Source organism: Dermacentor silvarum, chromosome 10, assembly GCF_013339745.2.
Source record: "Dermacentor silvarum isolate Dsil-2018 chromosome 10, BIME_Dsil_1.4, whole genome shotgun sequence".
In the NCBI taxonomy this organism is placed as follows: domain Eukaryota; kingdom Metazoa; phylum Arthropoda; class Arachnida; order Ixodida; family Ixodidae; genus Dermacentor; species Dermacentor silvarum.
This window is the reverse complement of record NC_051163.1, coordinates 53,862,980-53,880,064: the sequence shown is the minus strand read 5'-3', so window position 1 is coordinate 53,880,064 and position 17,085 is coordinate 53,862,980. Positions and strand designations below refer to the sequence as shown.

The 17,085-nt window shown below is 50.4% G+C and overlaps 1 protein-coding gene across 4 annotated transcripts in view; it reads left to right on the top strand.

The window, feature by feature from the left end:
- Window positions 1-17,085, top strand: part of LOC119431325 (uncharacterized) — a 179,698-nt gene that overhangs the window by 17,171 nt on the left and 145,442 nt on the right. Inside the window, exon 1 of one of the 4 annotated variants that reach the window (XM_049657478.1) lies at window positions 13,914-14,831. The exons of the other annotated variants lie outside the window; for them this stretch is intronic. The gene's annotated coding sequence lies outside the window, so the exon portion shown is untranslated. Of the gene's footprint in view, window positions 1-13,913; window positions 14,832-17,085 lie in introns of those variants that run through there. 4 annotated transcript variants of the gene reach the window in all.

The window sequence follows — 17,085 nt, the reverse complement described above, 5'->3', positions numbered from 1 at the left end:
ACGAACTCATTTATGTGAGAAGCAAAAGGAAATAAGAAGTCACCCTCTAACAAAAGAGATACATATACTGTTATACAAAAGTCTTATAACAAAATGCGAAAGCGCTTTTGTCGCTCGCGAGGTGTTCACAAGGACATCGCCCGCATAATTTGTTCGAGCAGGTGTTTCGTAACACGAAGAAACTACTTAGGGAGTTCCTTAAACCTACATTTAGATGCAAGCATTAAACTACGAAATCTTCTTGGATCCGAAGTGGTTATCCCGCTGAAGAGATTGTTGTTTTCTATTTATTGTCTTTTCGATGCTTATCGGTCGATAGGTCATTTACTTGCCTTTCGAATAAATTTGCGCCGTTTGCTGTTTACTTTTGTACCTGCTTTTATATGCACCGCAGCGTCCTCGACCAATCCCTCGTGGTGAATGTTTCTGTATTTGAATTTATTTATTTATTTATTTATTTATTTATTTATTTATTTATTTATTTATTTATTTATTTATTTATTTATTTATTTATTTATTTATTAAGAAGTGAAAAAGGAAGGTAATTCTCTTGAGGGCCGACTATACCAGTCTCAAACACTACTCAGGAAAAATAAGTTGACAAAACAAGCTCAAAGTAACAAATAACAAGATAATAAAAGCAACACTGCACACACTGTAACACGACTCACGAGCATAATCGTATTTCGTTTTGTCAAAAGACTGCTTGTGCCCATGACATATCAACGACAGCTATGCTTTGTAATGTTTGTTTCTGTTTTTTCTTGTATAAGGCTTGTAATTGCAGAATTCGCGTAATGGTGCGCCCGAATTGTGTATATTTAAGCCATGAACATTTTGCCACCCCCTATGAGTGCTGAGGAATATAGCGCGACATGCCTGTTTGTTAATTTTCTTTCGTTTAGTGCACCGTAGTGTACCGAAGTAATTATGCTGCTGCCATCCCCATTACTGCAATTAGCGCCTTCGAGTGAAAGCAGAAATACAAACAAACAGGTAAACAAACTACAGCCGCAACGAGTTTAGGCACAAACTATTTGCATAAGGGGCTTCGCGTGGCCTTCTCCACGTGAAGATGCAAGTACTGTTTTGAATACTTGATCGTACTTCGGTGCTGATGTCCGTGACTGGCATTTCTGGTGTTGCTTGCTATTTGTGTGAACGTGGGTCTGTCTCTTTGTTTTTTACAGCGAAGCTGTTATAAGGTTAGGTTCCAGGAGATCGCGTCCGGCAACATACCGGAAGTAGATCAACAATTTCAGACGCGTCGCGCCACCTTGTGGCGTCGTATGAAAACGTCGGGATGGCGGCGTTTTTAAACTTCGGGATCGTAAAAAACTTGTGCACCACACCGCGCTTTTCGCAGGACCTTAGGTTTGCTTCTTCATTACTTGACGTAGCTCACCCCGGCGGCCACTTGAGCGCGTCAGCGCTAGTGCGCGCGCTGCGATTGGCGTATCCATCTTTAATAAAAAACGTCATAGTCTCTCCTATATCATATGTAGGATCTTTGAGTGTTAGCGCACATCGCTCTGGAGCATCGCGCACCCTTGTGGCGCCGGCTGAAACGTACATTGCTCCAAAGCGTAGCGCCCTCTTGTGGCGCCCACTGAAATCTCCTGGGTTCTCCTATAACGTGACGTAGCTTCTCCCCCGGTGGCCAAGCGTGTGTCGCGCTAGTACGCGCGCCGCGATTGGGCTGCCGGACTCTAAAATAAAATGAAACTTAGTCGCTCTTCTACAATCGTGTGTGTGCCTTTGTATGTGAAGTTTGCGTTTAGCGCCGTTGTGCATCGCTCCAGAGCGTAGCGCCGCCTTGCGGCTTCCACCGAAATACCCGGGGTTTCTCGGAGAAAAGGGAATGGGCACGGCGGCGGCGGAAGGAGACCACCGACGATGAGCGAACCGCGGGCGACAAGCGTAAACGTGCTGCCCGCCAGGACTGCGAGGCGGAAAGAAATGCGAACCGTCGATGTGGCCACGATCCCGGAAACTTGGAACGTTTCACCGGAGCCACGGTCAATCACCACATGCGTACACAGCTTCGCTGCTCATCTACCTTCACGGACTGGAATGACACTGAATTCTTTAATTTATCTCTGAGTAGAGTATTTGCGATATCTGGCGCTAAAGAGTCCGACGTTGCCATGTTTTTTTTTCATTTAATTGTATTAAAAAAAGCTTGCAATAAATGCCGCTCAAATATGTTTTGATATCAAGCAGTACAAACATCAGAACAGCGCTTTGCGATTGAAATAAAATCGCTAGGACTGCGCTCCCGTTTGCTTTGTCGAAGTGATGACACAAAGAGACATCTGTGTTTACGCGATGCCAACAGTTTAGTTTAAACGCGAAAACCAACAAACACCAGACACTGCTGTGTAATGTTCGAGAAACGCCGTTTTCCGTCAACGTTTCAAGCTCACCCACTTCTCGTTGTTGCAGCACCGTCTACAGCGCGCGCCAACCCTTTACGCCCGAAAGCCAACTCAAGGCAAGCCAAGCCTGCAGGCTGTAACGTTTGCACACATCTGCGCGAAATATCACATCTTTGTTTCATTTTCTCCCGGGTCATTTACTTGCAAAGAATCGGTCCGTATATCCCGAGATGATCGTATGGCACGCGACCCTAATATTGACGTGACACAGAGCATTTAGAAAGGGGCAAAAATATAGAGTAATAACAGGGCCCGGCGAGGGGGCACCACGGCTAACCCATTTTTTGGCTTCCTCTTCCTTGTCTCTCGCCTCCCTAAAGCTGCATTATGCCTTCTTTCCGCCCCACTCGTTCCTTCGTGCGCTTATCGTCCTGGCGATTTTTCTTCCCTGTTCCTTCCGCGTGTCTCTGCGTCTTCTTCCCCTCTCTTTTCCTATTGAGGAACGACGAGCCTCGGCGCTCGCACGAGCGCCAGGGTGTGCGTGCGTGTGTGTGAAAAACATTTTCCGCGCTCGGAGCTCCGGTCGAAAGAAAGGCGGTCGTTGACCCCGGCGCAAAACGCTCCGCTCCTCCTTTTATCTTGCTTTCCCCTTTCTTTCCCTTCCAATTTTCCGTATTTCTATTTCATTCTCTCTATCTCTCTCAGCTCTTTTTACCTCCCCAAGTGTCGTGTCTTCTCCGGCACCCTCTTTCCACCAGCCGCTTCCCTCTATCGCATGTGCCTTCAGATCGAAACCGGAAGTGACGCAAATGCCGTACGCGTCTTCTTCTCTCCCACTTCCGCCTTCCCCTGCGGCCCTTCCTCGATTCCTTTGCCTCCTCGCTCGCTTGCTCTCGTCTTGCGTTTCCCTCCAGTCTCCTCCACTTCCTCTGAACGATGTTCCGAGACCCAAGTTCCGCGGTGGCCGGCACGCGGACTGGCTTGACGTCACTTCCGGCCACGCGCCCTAAAAGCGCGTCTCGCGCTGCTGTCCCGGAGGGGCCGGTCGCGCAGCTGCGCCGATGATTGCTCCAGGCTCCGAAGTCGTTCTTTGTTCTGGACGCGCGTTCAACGTCCGTTCGCCTTTGGCGGTGCATACGTTGCGAACGCTTCTATACGGTGCATCCCAACTTCTCGTCGCGTATCTTATCAATATAGTATGTCGAGAAAAAAGTCGCGTTGTCAATTTTGTTCACTGCACGGGAAGTCTTTTTATCTTTACCTGCAAGAATCACGATCTCGTAATAAGGCGCGCCGTAGTGGGAAACTGAGAAATCATTTTGACCACCTGAGGATCTTTAGCGTGCACTCAATGCACGGAACTAGCGCGTTTTTGCATTTCGCCCCAATTTAATTGTGGCAGCCGCAGCCGGGATTCGATCCCGCGCCCTCGTGCTCAGCAGCGCAACACCAAAGCCACTACGCCACCACAGCGGGTTGGCCGATAATGAAAATGTGATGAATAGGTCTAGTAAACTTTTCAAGGGAGCTCGGTCGTACACACGCAAGTTCGGTTTTGTAAGGACGCGTAATGGTATTGTTAATCGCTTAAGGGATCCACGACTGATTACTGTAGTCTGATGATTTATGGAGCAACGAAAAGCCTAATGTCCACTGTGCCCAATCTTGCAACGTTCAGATTGAAAATTCCTGTACCATTCTGTGTGAACGTCTGTCGGCTAAGTTGGTCTCGGCTTTTTGTGCGTCTACGGTGACAAAAAGTGTACAGGAAGATAAAAAGCGTTTGCGATTCGTTATAGGAATATACTATATACAAAATGTGAACATGGGAATCGTTATAGGAATATCATCATCATCAGCCTATATTTTATGTCCACTGCAGGACGAAGGCCTCTCCCTGCGATCTCCAATTACCCCTGTCTTGCGCTAGCGTATTCCAACTTGCGCCTGCAAATTTCCTAACTTCATCATCCCTTATAGTAATATACTATATATACAAAATGTGAGCACGAGAATCCACTGTGAATAGTTTGTAACGGAGAATGCGAAATTTCCGCGTGGTTTACCGACCAACAGCCTCAGGAACGCGTATGTTGTGCGTGGTGGTTCTGGTGGTTTATTAGCCGCCTCGCTGTCAAACGCTCGTCGCCAGTCACTTTTCAAACGTTGTCGCATTATCGTCGCGTTTCAGCAATGACAGTGCGCTATTATAGAAATATCGTTATTAAGCAAGATAGGAAAATTATGTTCCGGATCACCGAATATGTAAGTCTTACATTGCGGTGACGACTTACAGGAAAGAAAGGACGTAACCACGGTCGACGTGGGGCGCGACACTTCGTTGAAATCCTTGGTGCGTGTCAGTTCCTTGCTCCAGCTCGGTTACCCATCGCCGTTGCATTACCGTTTTCCGCGCGTTGTCGTGGCCGCAACGCCCCATCGCAAGAGTCGACCTGTTCTCCAAATCGTCCATCTTCTGTTCTTGACCTGGCTTACCGGTATTGAGGCTTCGTTCAGCGTCCGCTCCACGTCCCGTATGTTTGAACACGTCTTGCTGGGCGGGTGGTGTTGCCGACGCACCCGAAGCCTCGGGCGTCGCCTGCAGGTGCTGGCTGCTGTTTCCTGCAGACACCTCAGGTGCACCCATGGTGGCACTAGCGTCCACTCCAAGTCGTGCTTGGTTGAGCACGTCCTGCTGGGCCGGTGGTGTTGCCGACGCACCCGAAGCCTCGGGTGTCGCCTGCAGATGCTGGCTGCTGTTTCCTTCAGACACCTCAGGTACACCCATGGTAGCACTAGCGTCCACTCCAAGTCGTCGCTGGTTGAGCACGTCCTGCTGGGCCGGTGGTGTTGCCGACGCACCCGAAGCCTCGGGTGTCGCCTGCAGATGCTGGCTGCTGTTTCCTTCAGACACCTTAGGTACACCCATGGTAGCACTAGCGTCCACTCCAAGTCGTGCTTGGTTGAGCACGTCCTGCTGGGCCGGTGGTGTTGCCGACGCACCCGAAGCCTCGGGTGTCGCCTGCAGATGCTGGCTGCTGTTTCCTTCAGACACCTCAGGTGCACCCATGGTAGCACTAGCGTCCACTCCAAGTCGTGCTTGGTTGAGCACGTCCTGCTGGGCCGGTGGTGTTGCCGACGCACCCGAAGCCTCGGGTGTCGCCTGCAAATGCTGGCTGCTGTTTCCTTCAGACACCTTAGGTACACCCATGGTAGCACTAGCGTCCACTCCAAGTCGTGCCTGGTTGAGCACGTCCTGCTGGGCCGGTGGTGTTGCCGACGCACCCGAAGCCTCGGGTGTCGCCTGCAGATGCTGGCTGCTGTTTCCTTCAGACACCTTAGGTACACCCATGGTAGCACTAGCGTCCACTACAAGTCTCGCCTGGTTGAGCACGTCCTGCTGGGCCGGTGGTGTTGCCGACGCACCCGAAGCCTCGGGTGTCGCCTGCAGATGCTGGCTGCTGTTTCCTTCAGACACCTTAGGTACACCCATGGTAGGCACTAGCGTCCACTCCAAGTCGTGCTTGGTTGAGCACGTCCTGCTGGGCCGGTGGTGTTGCCGACGCACCCGAAGCCTCGGGTGTCGCCTGCAGATGCTGGCTGCTGTTTCCTTCAGACACCTCAGGTGCACCCATGGTAGCACTAGCGTCCACTCCAAGTCGTGCTTGGTTGAGCACGTCCTGCTGGGCCGGTGGTGTTGCCGACGCACCCGAAGCCTCGGGTGTCGCCTGCAGATGCTGGCTGCTGTTTCCTTCAGACACCTTAGGTACACCCATGGTAGCACTAGCGTCCACTCCAAGTCGTGCTTGGTTGAGCACGTCCTGCTGGGCCGGTGGTGTTGCCGACGCACCCGAAGCCTCGGGTGTCGCCTGCAGATGCTGGCTGCTGTTTCCTTCAGACACCTCAGGTGCACCTATGGTAGCACTAGCGTCCACTCCAAGTCGTGCTTGGTTGAGCACGTCCTGCTGGGCCGGTGGTGTTGCCGACGCACCCGAAGCCTCGGGTGTCGCCTGCAGATGCTGGCTGCTGTTTCCTTCAGACACCTCAGGTACACCCATGGTAGCACTAGCGTCCACTCCAAGTCGCGCCTGGTTGAGCACGTCCTGCTGGGCCGGTGGTGTTGCCGACGCACCCGAAGCCTCGGGTGTCGCCTGCAGATGCTGGCTGCTGTTTCCTTCAGACACCTTAGGTACACCCATGGTAGGACTAGCGTCCACTCCAAGTCGTGCTTGGTTGAGCACGTCCTGCTGGGCCGGTGGTGTTGCCGACGCACCCGAAGCCTCGGGTGTCGCCTGCAGATGCTGGCTGCTGTTTCCTTCAGACACCTCAGGTGCACCCATGGTAGCACTAGCGTCCACTCCAAGTCGTGCTTGGTTGAGCACGTCCTGCTGGGCCGGTGGTGTTGCCGACGCACCCGAAGCCTCGGGTGTCGCCTGCAGATGCTGGCTGCTGTTTCCTTCAGACACCTCAGGTGCACCTATGGTAGCACTAGCGTCCACTCCAAGTCGTGCTTGGTTGAGCACGTCCTGCTGGGCCGGTGGTGTTGCCGACGCACCCGAAGCCTCGGGTGTCGCCTGCAGATGCTGGCTGCTGTTTCCTTCAGACACCTTAGGTACACCCATGGTAGCACTAGCGTCCACTCCAAGTCGTGCTTGGTTGAGCACGTCCTGCTGGGCCGGTGGTGTTGCCGACGCACCCGAAGCCTCGGGCGTCGCCTGCAAGGTGCTGGCTGCTGTTTCCTGCAGACACCTCAGGTGCACCCATGGTGGCACTAGCGTCCACTCCAAGTCGCGCCTGGTTGAGCACGTCCTGCTGGGCCGGTGGTGTTGCCGACGCACCCGAAGCCTCGGGCGTCGCCTGCAGGTGCTGGCTGCTGTTTCCTGCAGACACCTCAGGTGCACCCATGGTGGCACTAGCGTCCACTCCAAGTCGCGCCTGGTTGAGCACGTCCTGCTGGGCCGGTGGTGTTGCCGACGCACCCGAAGCCTCGGGCGTCGCCTGTAGATGCTGGCGGCAGTTTCCTTCAGACACCTCAGGTGCACCCATGACAGCACTGTTACCTGGAATCTGAGCGCCTGGCGTGTGCTGCAGCGGATGTATCGACGCACCGTGTATCGGTGTCGAGCTCGAATTTCCTGACAACACTTCGAAACAACCCATGCGGCGGGCGTTCTTCTTCTTCGCCTCTCATTTTGTGGCCCAAACCCTGTATGTGGGATTGGCGAAGACTGAGATCTATGAAGCTAATGACCATAAAATTGAATTTTACTAGCCAATTTGCGAGAACGCCTTAAGTTGACGTTACAGATGCAAGAAAGTGAATCGCGTAACTATGAATGAAAAGTGCCTTCTTCGCCGCGTTACAACAACAACAATGACGACAAGAATAAAAATTCGGCAGAGACACTTTAGGCTGCTTACGTGTCGCAATGCGAAATCGTTATAGTCCCTTTGGTGAAATGTCTTTATTTTATACACTCATGGACATGGCGCTACCTCTTCCCCATTGGACCCGCTGTCACGTGGCCACTGACGCATGCACTAGGCCACACCTTTAGTCCGTCATATGGCTGCGAGTGCGTTTATCTAGGTCAATTACTCACAGGGGACCCTGATCACGAGAAAGAAATTTACAGAAGAATAAAATTGGGTTGGAGTGCATATGGCAGGCATTGCCAAATCCTGACTGGGAGCTTACCACTGTCGTTGAAAAGAAAAGCGTACAATCATTGCATTCTACCGGTGCTAACATATGGGGCAGAAACTTGGAGGTTAACAAAGAAGCTCGAGAACAAGTTAAGGACCGCACAAAGAGCGATGGAACGAAAAATCTTAGGACTAACGTTAAGAGACAGGAAGAGAGTGGTGTGGATCAGAGAACAAACGGGGATAGCCGATATTCTAGTTGACATTAAGCGGAAGAAATGGAGCTGGGCAGGCCATGTAATGCGTAGGATGGATAACCGGTGGACCATTAGGGTTACAGAATGGATACCAAGAGAAGGGAAGCGCAGTCGAGGTCGGCAGAAAACCAGATGGGATGATGAAGTTAGGAAATTTGCAGGCGCAAGTTGGAATACGCTAGCGCAAGACAGGTGTAATTGGAGATCGCAGGGAGAGGCTTTCGTCCTGCAGTGGACATAAAATACAGGCTGATGATGATGATGGCTGCGACGGGACGTGTGCAGTGATGCGCGCACTAGGCACACCTAGTCAGCCCGAACCGTGGAGCCGCTGCGGCGTCGGGCAAGCGTGCTCGTCTCGCACCCGGAGGCCCGGCTTCCATTCTCACCCAGACCGAAATGTACCAAATTTCCTTTTCAAAGCCATTAATTTACTTTGTTTACACGAACATCCCTGAGAATTTTGACGTCAATCCGAGCATTTCTTGCCGTGTTTTTAACGGCGCAGCTGTTTAAGCCGACCGTCAGTTCGTGGAGCATGTACAAAAAACCTCGCTGAACGATGACGTCACTGCGCGTTGCCTAGCAACGACCTCGCGGAGCGGCGTGTGCTTCGCCTCCTCTCCGTGTCGTGCACATCTTGCCTTAACATGGGACGTGACATGAGATGAGGGACATGACACAAATGAGAGAGCGAGTAGAAAGAGAAAAAAATTGTAGCAGCACCAACGAGGCAACGCGCAGAGCTGCTGCTGACGCCGTCTGCGTTTCCCCGCGTTCGCGCTGAACGCGGGTGGTGTCCGTTACTGCAGCAGGCGCCTCTGGCGGCGGCTCGGCAGATTTCGACCAGCCACGCCAAGGCAAGTGTGGAGGCGCACCTTGGCCGTGACGTCACCCAGGTGATAAAGCTCGGAGCCGCCGCGACGGCTGTAGAGTTCTCGTTGACACTGTGGCGAGTACATGTAGCCTTGACATGGGACGACCAAAGAAGATCCGGACACCTGAAGAAGAAGCCGCTCATCTTGAAGCGGTGGCCAAGCGAGAGTCTGCGCGTCGGCGGCGAGCCGATTCGGAATACGGTGCCTAGCAAGCACTTATCATTTCCGAGCAAAGCTTAGCCAAGCCTAATAAAACCTGGAAGCAGCTATAGGTCGATCACCAGCTAGGCTGCTTACTCCAGCCTTGCACCACTAGTGCAAGCCGCCCACGATTTTAGGTGCGAAGCACCTTATGCGCTCGGGCTGTCGGCGTCTCCTGTCGTTGTCGTCACGGTAAATCACGCGCAATCACGCGGTGGGAGGCACAATCACGCGCTCTGCGCTCGGGCTGTCGGTGTCTCCTGTGGTAGTCGTCACAGAAAAGCAAGCGGCTCGTGCTCGCGCTCGGCACGCGCTCGTGCCACTGCTCCCGCGTTCGTCGTCGTCGTCTTCCACAGCTGGCTGCGTTTCCGCTCATCATTCCAGCGTAGAATTTCACGTCTTTTCTGTCGTCGTAATGGGGAGGCCGCGTTTACGGGGTTATGAGCCATTGCTTAAGGCAGTGTGAGCCCATTAGCGGTACATCACTGCATGCTTCGCGCCTCCCCAGCTTTCACGTTAGGGAAGCTGCATTTCGCTCAGTGGGTCATTTGACACTTGCGCATCAAATTTTTGTACTCCTTGCGTCGTCGGTCATTTTTGGTACCATCGATCAGTCATGCCGATGACGATATATTTTCGCGTAATGGGGCATATAATGCTTTCTCTACTTGGACTTCGCGATGCACACAACCGCGTCTTCGTCCTGTGCTGTATATTATTTCCCTGCTCGGCCTCTGAAATTCGCGTGCAAGCGTCACCACTCTCGGAGTCAGCGTAGTACTCAAAGGTCCGCGCTCATTCGGCAGCATCACTGCTACGAGACTGCGCATTCCCGCGCATCCACCGCTCAGAGAGGGAGAGAGAGAGAGAACTAGGAAATTCAGGGAGGTTAACCAAATGCAAGTTCCCGGTTTGCTATCCTGCACTGGGGAAATGAGGATAGGGATTGGAATGGAGGGCAAGGAGTCAAGCGCTCAACCACACATTGCCGAAAGGGCATGAATTCGAACGCCAGCTGCTGGGGTGGACAGAGCTTCGATTTTCTTCGTTATGTGGTGAAAGGGGTGAAACTGAGGAGGTTGCTTAACGACGACGACATGTTAGAGCCCAAGTGAAACGTAATTTTGGCCGCGTAAAAAAAATGTTTCAGGCAGTGTAGGCACAGCGAAGTCTTCAGTGCAAATTTTTGCCCTAATTTCCCAAATTTTACCCTAATTTTTAATTTTCGTTCCACGCAGGGTCGGCTTAGTATGTGGAACATCTTGCAAATATGTTTCGTTTGGTCGGTCGTGCCTATGTGAAGTGAGATTAATTAAGATGTCCCACTTACTGAGTGCATCCTATGTGGAAGGTGATTAAGAGGAAACGAGTGGGTGCGCCACGAGAAGCTCGCAAATGTAGACGTTTTTGATGCCTAAACTGAGAGAGAAGCCGTCATGACCGATCACAGGAAATGACGTGTATATATATATATATATATATATATATATATATATATATATATATATATATATATATAATATTATTTTGATGAAATTCACTTGACAAGTGTAACAAATTTATTTTCGACGTTTCGGCCGGGGACCAGCCTTTATCAATAATCTTTTAACATGCCTACTGACATCTCTCGTATACATTTCGGGTGTAGTCTTGGTGGCGCAATTACTACTTTGCAACGAAAAGGTGAAGACGCAACTATGTTGTACCGTGCACCGTCTTCTTTTCGTTGAAAACCTGTCGTTGCGCATGTTTAACCATTCGTGATAAAGGCCCGCTCACCGGCCGAAACGTCGAAGATAAATTTGTAATGTTTTTCAAGGTTGATTTCTGCAAATAACTGTACATTTGTATATATATATCTTGATTTTATGGTAGTTGACATGTCTTCGGTTGCCGCAACGTTATAGTCAGACATGATGCGCCTCCTATAAACAACTGTTTATTATGTAGACGGTTTCCTTTTCGTATATATTGAGTCAAGGTGAAATTTAGTTGCAGTTGGCCGCTATACGGACAACTACTTGACGACGACAGTGTAATCGATAGGACAGGCAGTCACGACGAACGCCATTTGGAGCTTCTCACTAAACTATACACTGTCACAGTTAGAAGAATGCTTAATGTATACAGCGTGATACAGACTCGTTCTGCGCTATAAAGACCGAATCCTGGCGCCTTATAGCTTGCCAGGCGCTGCACGCTTCTATAAAGGCGGGCTGCACTGTTGGGACTCTCGCGTCACGAGCACTGGGTCAGAGATATGGCGGTACAATTTATGCAGTTGTAATTTTGCGCGATGTTCTTCTCCTAAAATGGAAGCGACGATGCGTGATGGGAAAGAAAGTAGGTCGCGCAATAACTTCCCATCCCGCCGCTTTCTTTCTTTTTTTTTTTCTATTTGACGCAGCGCGTGCTGGACATAATATGTACGTATGCGCGCGGTCGCTGAGCCGTGAGCCATAATAACGATTCCAAACACTTCCCGCAGACCATCCACTTCTTACTCATGCACGCACACGCACGTACAACTTTCCTAGACTTCAACTCCTATACCCGCGCTCGTCCCGACAGATAGCAGATCGCGAAAGCGTGCGTTGACCGTCTTCCGCGTCAGTTTAATGAACTGTCTCGCTTGTAAATCATGCGGTTAGGTCGTTGGCGAGGCGGCGACGTCCATCCCTGCCATCTCCCTCCCCCTTAGTGTTAAGATATTTTTTTGTTTCGTTCCGCATCGCGCATTGGCGACGGGGCGGGAAGCTATTTTACGCGTCACTAAAGTCATACGGCGTCGAGAGCCTCTCTGCGTAGATTTTGCGCGTACTGTACATTCATTCTGCGTCATATTGCGGGCTGCGATACAAATGTCGTTGTTTACGGCTGCTATCCGTGCGTCACTTTGGATGTTTAGTCCCTCCATTCGAGCTTCTTTAAGCTTCTTGGCGTTTCTTTCTTTGCTTGCCTGTTTGTGCGCGAGCAAGAAGCGCGTGCTCATGTGTGTGTGTGTGTGTGTGTGTGTGTGTGTGTTTGTGTGTGTGTGAGAGAGAGAGAGAGAGAGAGAGAGAGAGAGATGCGTGTGTGTTCGGTATGTGTGTGTATGTGCTTATGAGCATGTGTGCGCGCCGTCACGCCAACTTTTGTTGGGTTAAGGCAGAGTCACGTTGCTTTACATTGTTATGGCTGTTGCTTTCTTCGCGCCATTTCTTGAGGAAAGCGTGATGATGTTTTTTTTTTTGCGATCTGCGTAATAACCCGTGAATCGTGTCTATCCGAAAGTCAATTTGATTTGGTTTCGCGCTTGGTAGGCCGGCCGCTTTCGTATAGAAAAAGACGACTGTAACATGCAAGCGGACTTGGGATTCTTTTTTTTTTCTTTCGTTTTTGCATAGCCTCTAGTCAAATTAGGTTGACACAAACATGTTGACAGAGCAATGTGACTGCTGTTTCTTTTACCCATTTAAGAAGCTCGTTCAAACTTTAGACCGAGGTCATTGCTGAATGAGCGGACAAGAGTTACGAGTCTTAAACTCATCAAAGCGAAAGTTTCAGCCGAGCCTCTTAAGCCGAGCAGACATATAAGACGCTGTAGTGGGTATGCCTAACTGCTGCCCATTTTTGAGTAAAACATCGACCAGTATTTCCGAATGAGAACGCGCCCTAATATGGTTCGACCGCTATTCGGTGTCCAATAAACGCTTGCCCAAGTGGCCAACGCACTGCTTGCCCAAGTGACCAACGCAATAACGTGGCCAACGCAATGGCCTCGTCCGTGTTGGCCACTCGTTCTTTAATAATTCACTATCTAATATCTAACGACCTCTGCACGTGTAGAAGTGATTCCAGGGCATAAAACCAGGTCGTCAAGTTTTCCTCGGTGACAACCGGCGTTGTTCCACATCACTGTCATGGATTCCGAGCTCTGGTGGCGTGAAACTCTCTTACCTCGGAGGCTGTATACCTAAATCATCGACAGCGGATATGGTAACGCCGAGCGCGAAAATCCGAGCAGCGTGGCCACTGCCAGACTCAATGCGTTTCCTTCTCTAGCCTCGGCCTCAGAGATTCGGCGACGCGCAGCGCGCAATCACGGAGGCCATGCTTCAATCGTTTGAAAGCTAGCGGATGTGCTATGGCGCGAGAACCACGTCTGCGTTTCGCGCCGGTGGCTTCGAAGCGGCGCTGGCCGACGGTAGGGTATGCGGAAGTCCATCACCGCTTGTTTCGATCACCTGTCTTTTGTTATATCGGCAGTCACATCGCTGTGTACAGTTTCGGGAAAATAAAGAAACGAAGGAAAAGTAAGTCGCGTGGCAAACGGCCAGCAGAGAAGGGCGTCTCGAACTTCACGTGAACGTGCTCGAACAATGCCCACGATGCTTTGTTCGACGACAGTCCCGCAAAGTTCTCGCAACAGAAAAAAAAAAATACTTTGAGAGCTTGGCACAATAGGGAGCGATTGTTGTGTAGCGGTCAGCAAAACTCCACACTGTGCTACAGTACAGGCGTATCCTAAGCGCACAAAAAAAAAAAGAGAAAAAAATTACACAAAACCGTTACGATGGTCTTTCGCAGAAGTGTGCGTTTCTGACTGCGACTGCCCGCGGGGTGGTTGCAGAGAGTTCTGTTACTCGTTATTTCATTGGCTAAGACGCAGTGGGCGAAATGAAGAGGAACAAGGACACACCAGATAGCGCCGTGACAAATTGGATGAGTCCACGCACGTGCGTCATTCGGGTCACAACTCGGCGTCTATTTCGAGCCTGCGGCGCGGCCGCGTCGGAGGCGAGCTTTTCGCATTGTTTTTCTCGGCAACAAAGCTATAGGTCTTCCTGTGGAAGGCGTTCGTTTTAAGATTGCGACTTTGCGAAGCAGGCGGCCTCGGTTTTATGACATACGAAGCTAGAGCGAAACGCAACAACACGAGTACGAAAAAAAAAAAAAAGACTCACGACGAAAGAAGAAAAAGAAGGGTAGAGAGGCTTTGGATGGTTCGCACTGACGTCATCGTGGCTTCCATGTTGGAGTGCTATAGCACGGCGAGAAGTTACGCTTTAACGTGATCCACTTGCACACTGATAAGCACAGTGGACGCTGTCAATATATGTGTCTGAATATGGCTCCCGTGATGTCAAGTGAAAGCTATCTATTGTGTTAACTTCGATGGCCCATAGCTTCGTTATCTTGAAGTGTTCGGCACACGGCACGCGACATATTGTGAAGGTGAGCGCGTTTCTTGCACTATCGTCCTTTGAGAGTGCGTCATATTCGTCGCAGCTGTTTGCAGTCTTGATTGCAACTGCTCGCAAAGGGCCAGCGAATAACCTTCAGTTACGTCCAGCGTGTGTTTGCTGCAAAAGTTATACGTTTGTGGCGTGCGCTGGCTGGATTGCGGCTTGGCTTTATACGGTTCCGGCACATAGTCGGTGCGGTGTCGGTTTCCCTGAACCGGCTTACTCGGGCTGTCCTGGTTTTCGGTGAGTGAGTGTTTCGACATCCGACGCGGTAGCACACTGGTTATGACGTTGCGCTGCCTTGAGCCAACGTCACCTATAGATGGCGCAAGACATGTGCACTCTGTTTGATGACGTCACGCTACTATGCCCGAAATTTCCATTGCCAAGACTGGCGGGACGAAAGCGGCGACTTCAAGATCGCCGCGGCTTACTCGGCAGCATCTCCATTAGATTCCATGGCAGTCGGGCCAGGTAGCATGACGTCATGGATCGGAGTGCCACACGCTTGTGCGCACTCCGGTCCATGACGTCATGCGATCTATGAGCCAACACCACCTGCCTTAGGTGGTGTTGGCTGACATCTAGGCCGCGTAGTCGATTCCAGGTCGCGGCGGCTGCATTCAGATGGGGGCAGAATGCAAAAAAAAAAAAAAAGTTCGTGTATCGTGCATTCGTTGTTACGGTTAAAGAACACCAGGTGGCCAAATTAACCTGAGACCCCCAGTACGGTGATCTTTTAATCACATCGTACTTGTAGCTCGTCAAACCCCAGAAGTTATTATTATTATTTTTTAAAACTTTAGTCCGCGGGACCGAATCCCGGCCACGGCGGCCGCATTTCGATGGGGGCGAAATGCGAAAACACCCGTGTACTTAGATTTAGGTGCGCGTTAAAGAACCCCAGGTGGTCCAAATTTCCGGAGTCCCTCCACTACGGCGTGCCTCATAATCAGATCGTGGTTTCGGCACGTAAAACCCAATAATTTAATTTTAAATTTTTAAAATTTTAGTCACCATTTCGATGGCTTGAAGTAGGCCTACTACTCTCACAACGAGATAAAGGGTTCACCTAACACATTTTCGTTTTTCTCACGATTCGTTGTTTGCTGGCCAATAACGTAGGTGCTTAACGGCATGAAAAGAAATGTATTCACAGAATCGCCGTGTTATTCACCTGAACAAGATGTAACCACGATAACATTTTCGGCAATTACCAAGTCGCCGTGCGACGGGACAACATATATGATTTATAGTAATATATATATATCTATATATATATATATCTATAAGGTTTAACGCGTTTATTTCCTACGCGAAATAATGTTTATTTCATTTTTTGGCTTCATTTTTTTTCTTTTTAAAAAGCATTAGTTTCTTCCTATGGCACATCGGTTCGGGGTCGTTAAACGTCGTTTGCGCAAGAAACGTAATCATCCCTGCAGTGATCACGTAGATCGTTCTGGCCGAGTGATTTGACTCGGCTGCAGCGCTAATGGTCCTACCGACAAGATAAGGAGTCATTACTTTCTCACAGTTTTCGGACTACCGCTCACAGCCCAGATCCCTTTCTGAAAGTCTATGCGTTCGCTGTATATATATAGACTTGAAGGTATAATTACCGAGGAAACGTGTTTCGTGCGCAAAGCTTCTCTTGAAGTATAATAGTTCAGCGAAAACCCGCTAGGCGAAGAGTTGGTGGATGTCTCATTTTCCATTTAAAGCTTCTCTTACGCAATATCTTTTTTTTTTTCATTTTTGACGTCGTTCTGGCGCTCGCAAGTCACGATAAATATCGGCATGATATTAGAGAGCTTTAGCGGGTCAGCATTCCGGCAATCGCGGGCGGTTTGCCGGATGGGCGGGGGCGTAAACGTGAGCTGTCGGAGGGGTGGAACCATCAGGTGGCGCAAAGATCGACAAAGAAAACAGAGAGACAAGTACATCTTCTTCGCTGCTGGCGTAAATTTTCGATGGTGGCGCCGGGTGCCGGAAATTTACACCAGCAGCGAAACAGACATCTTGGATTACTAAAATATTAGCTTTATGTATGTTTGTCTGGCTGAGCTCTGTGCCACAGAGTGGTGCCTCCACCCCGGCCGTTCGCTTACGCCCCCGCTCATTCGGCAACCGACCCCGGTTGCCGGAATACGGGCACGTTAAATTGTGTAATGAGGTGATCGCGTGACGGAGGTCAACCGTTTATGCTAAAAACGTTTTTGAACACCTGCCCAGAAGTTCGCTCTGATGCCGAAAAAGGAGGGGGATTGGAAAGACAACAGCTAAGCAGCCTTTAAAAGACTTGCACGCTCTCTTTGACATAGAAAGGTCGCGCTGTCAGTTACCAGTGTCTCTGTTTACTTTTTTTCATAATCGTTCTATATCACTGTAATTTCATCGCTATAAGATACTGCGTGAAGTTGCCCGCTTGCAACGTCGGTGCAAGCAGCATCGCCCGCTGATGGATCGCTTATCAGGAACGGGGAGTGTTTTCGAT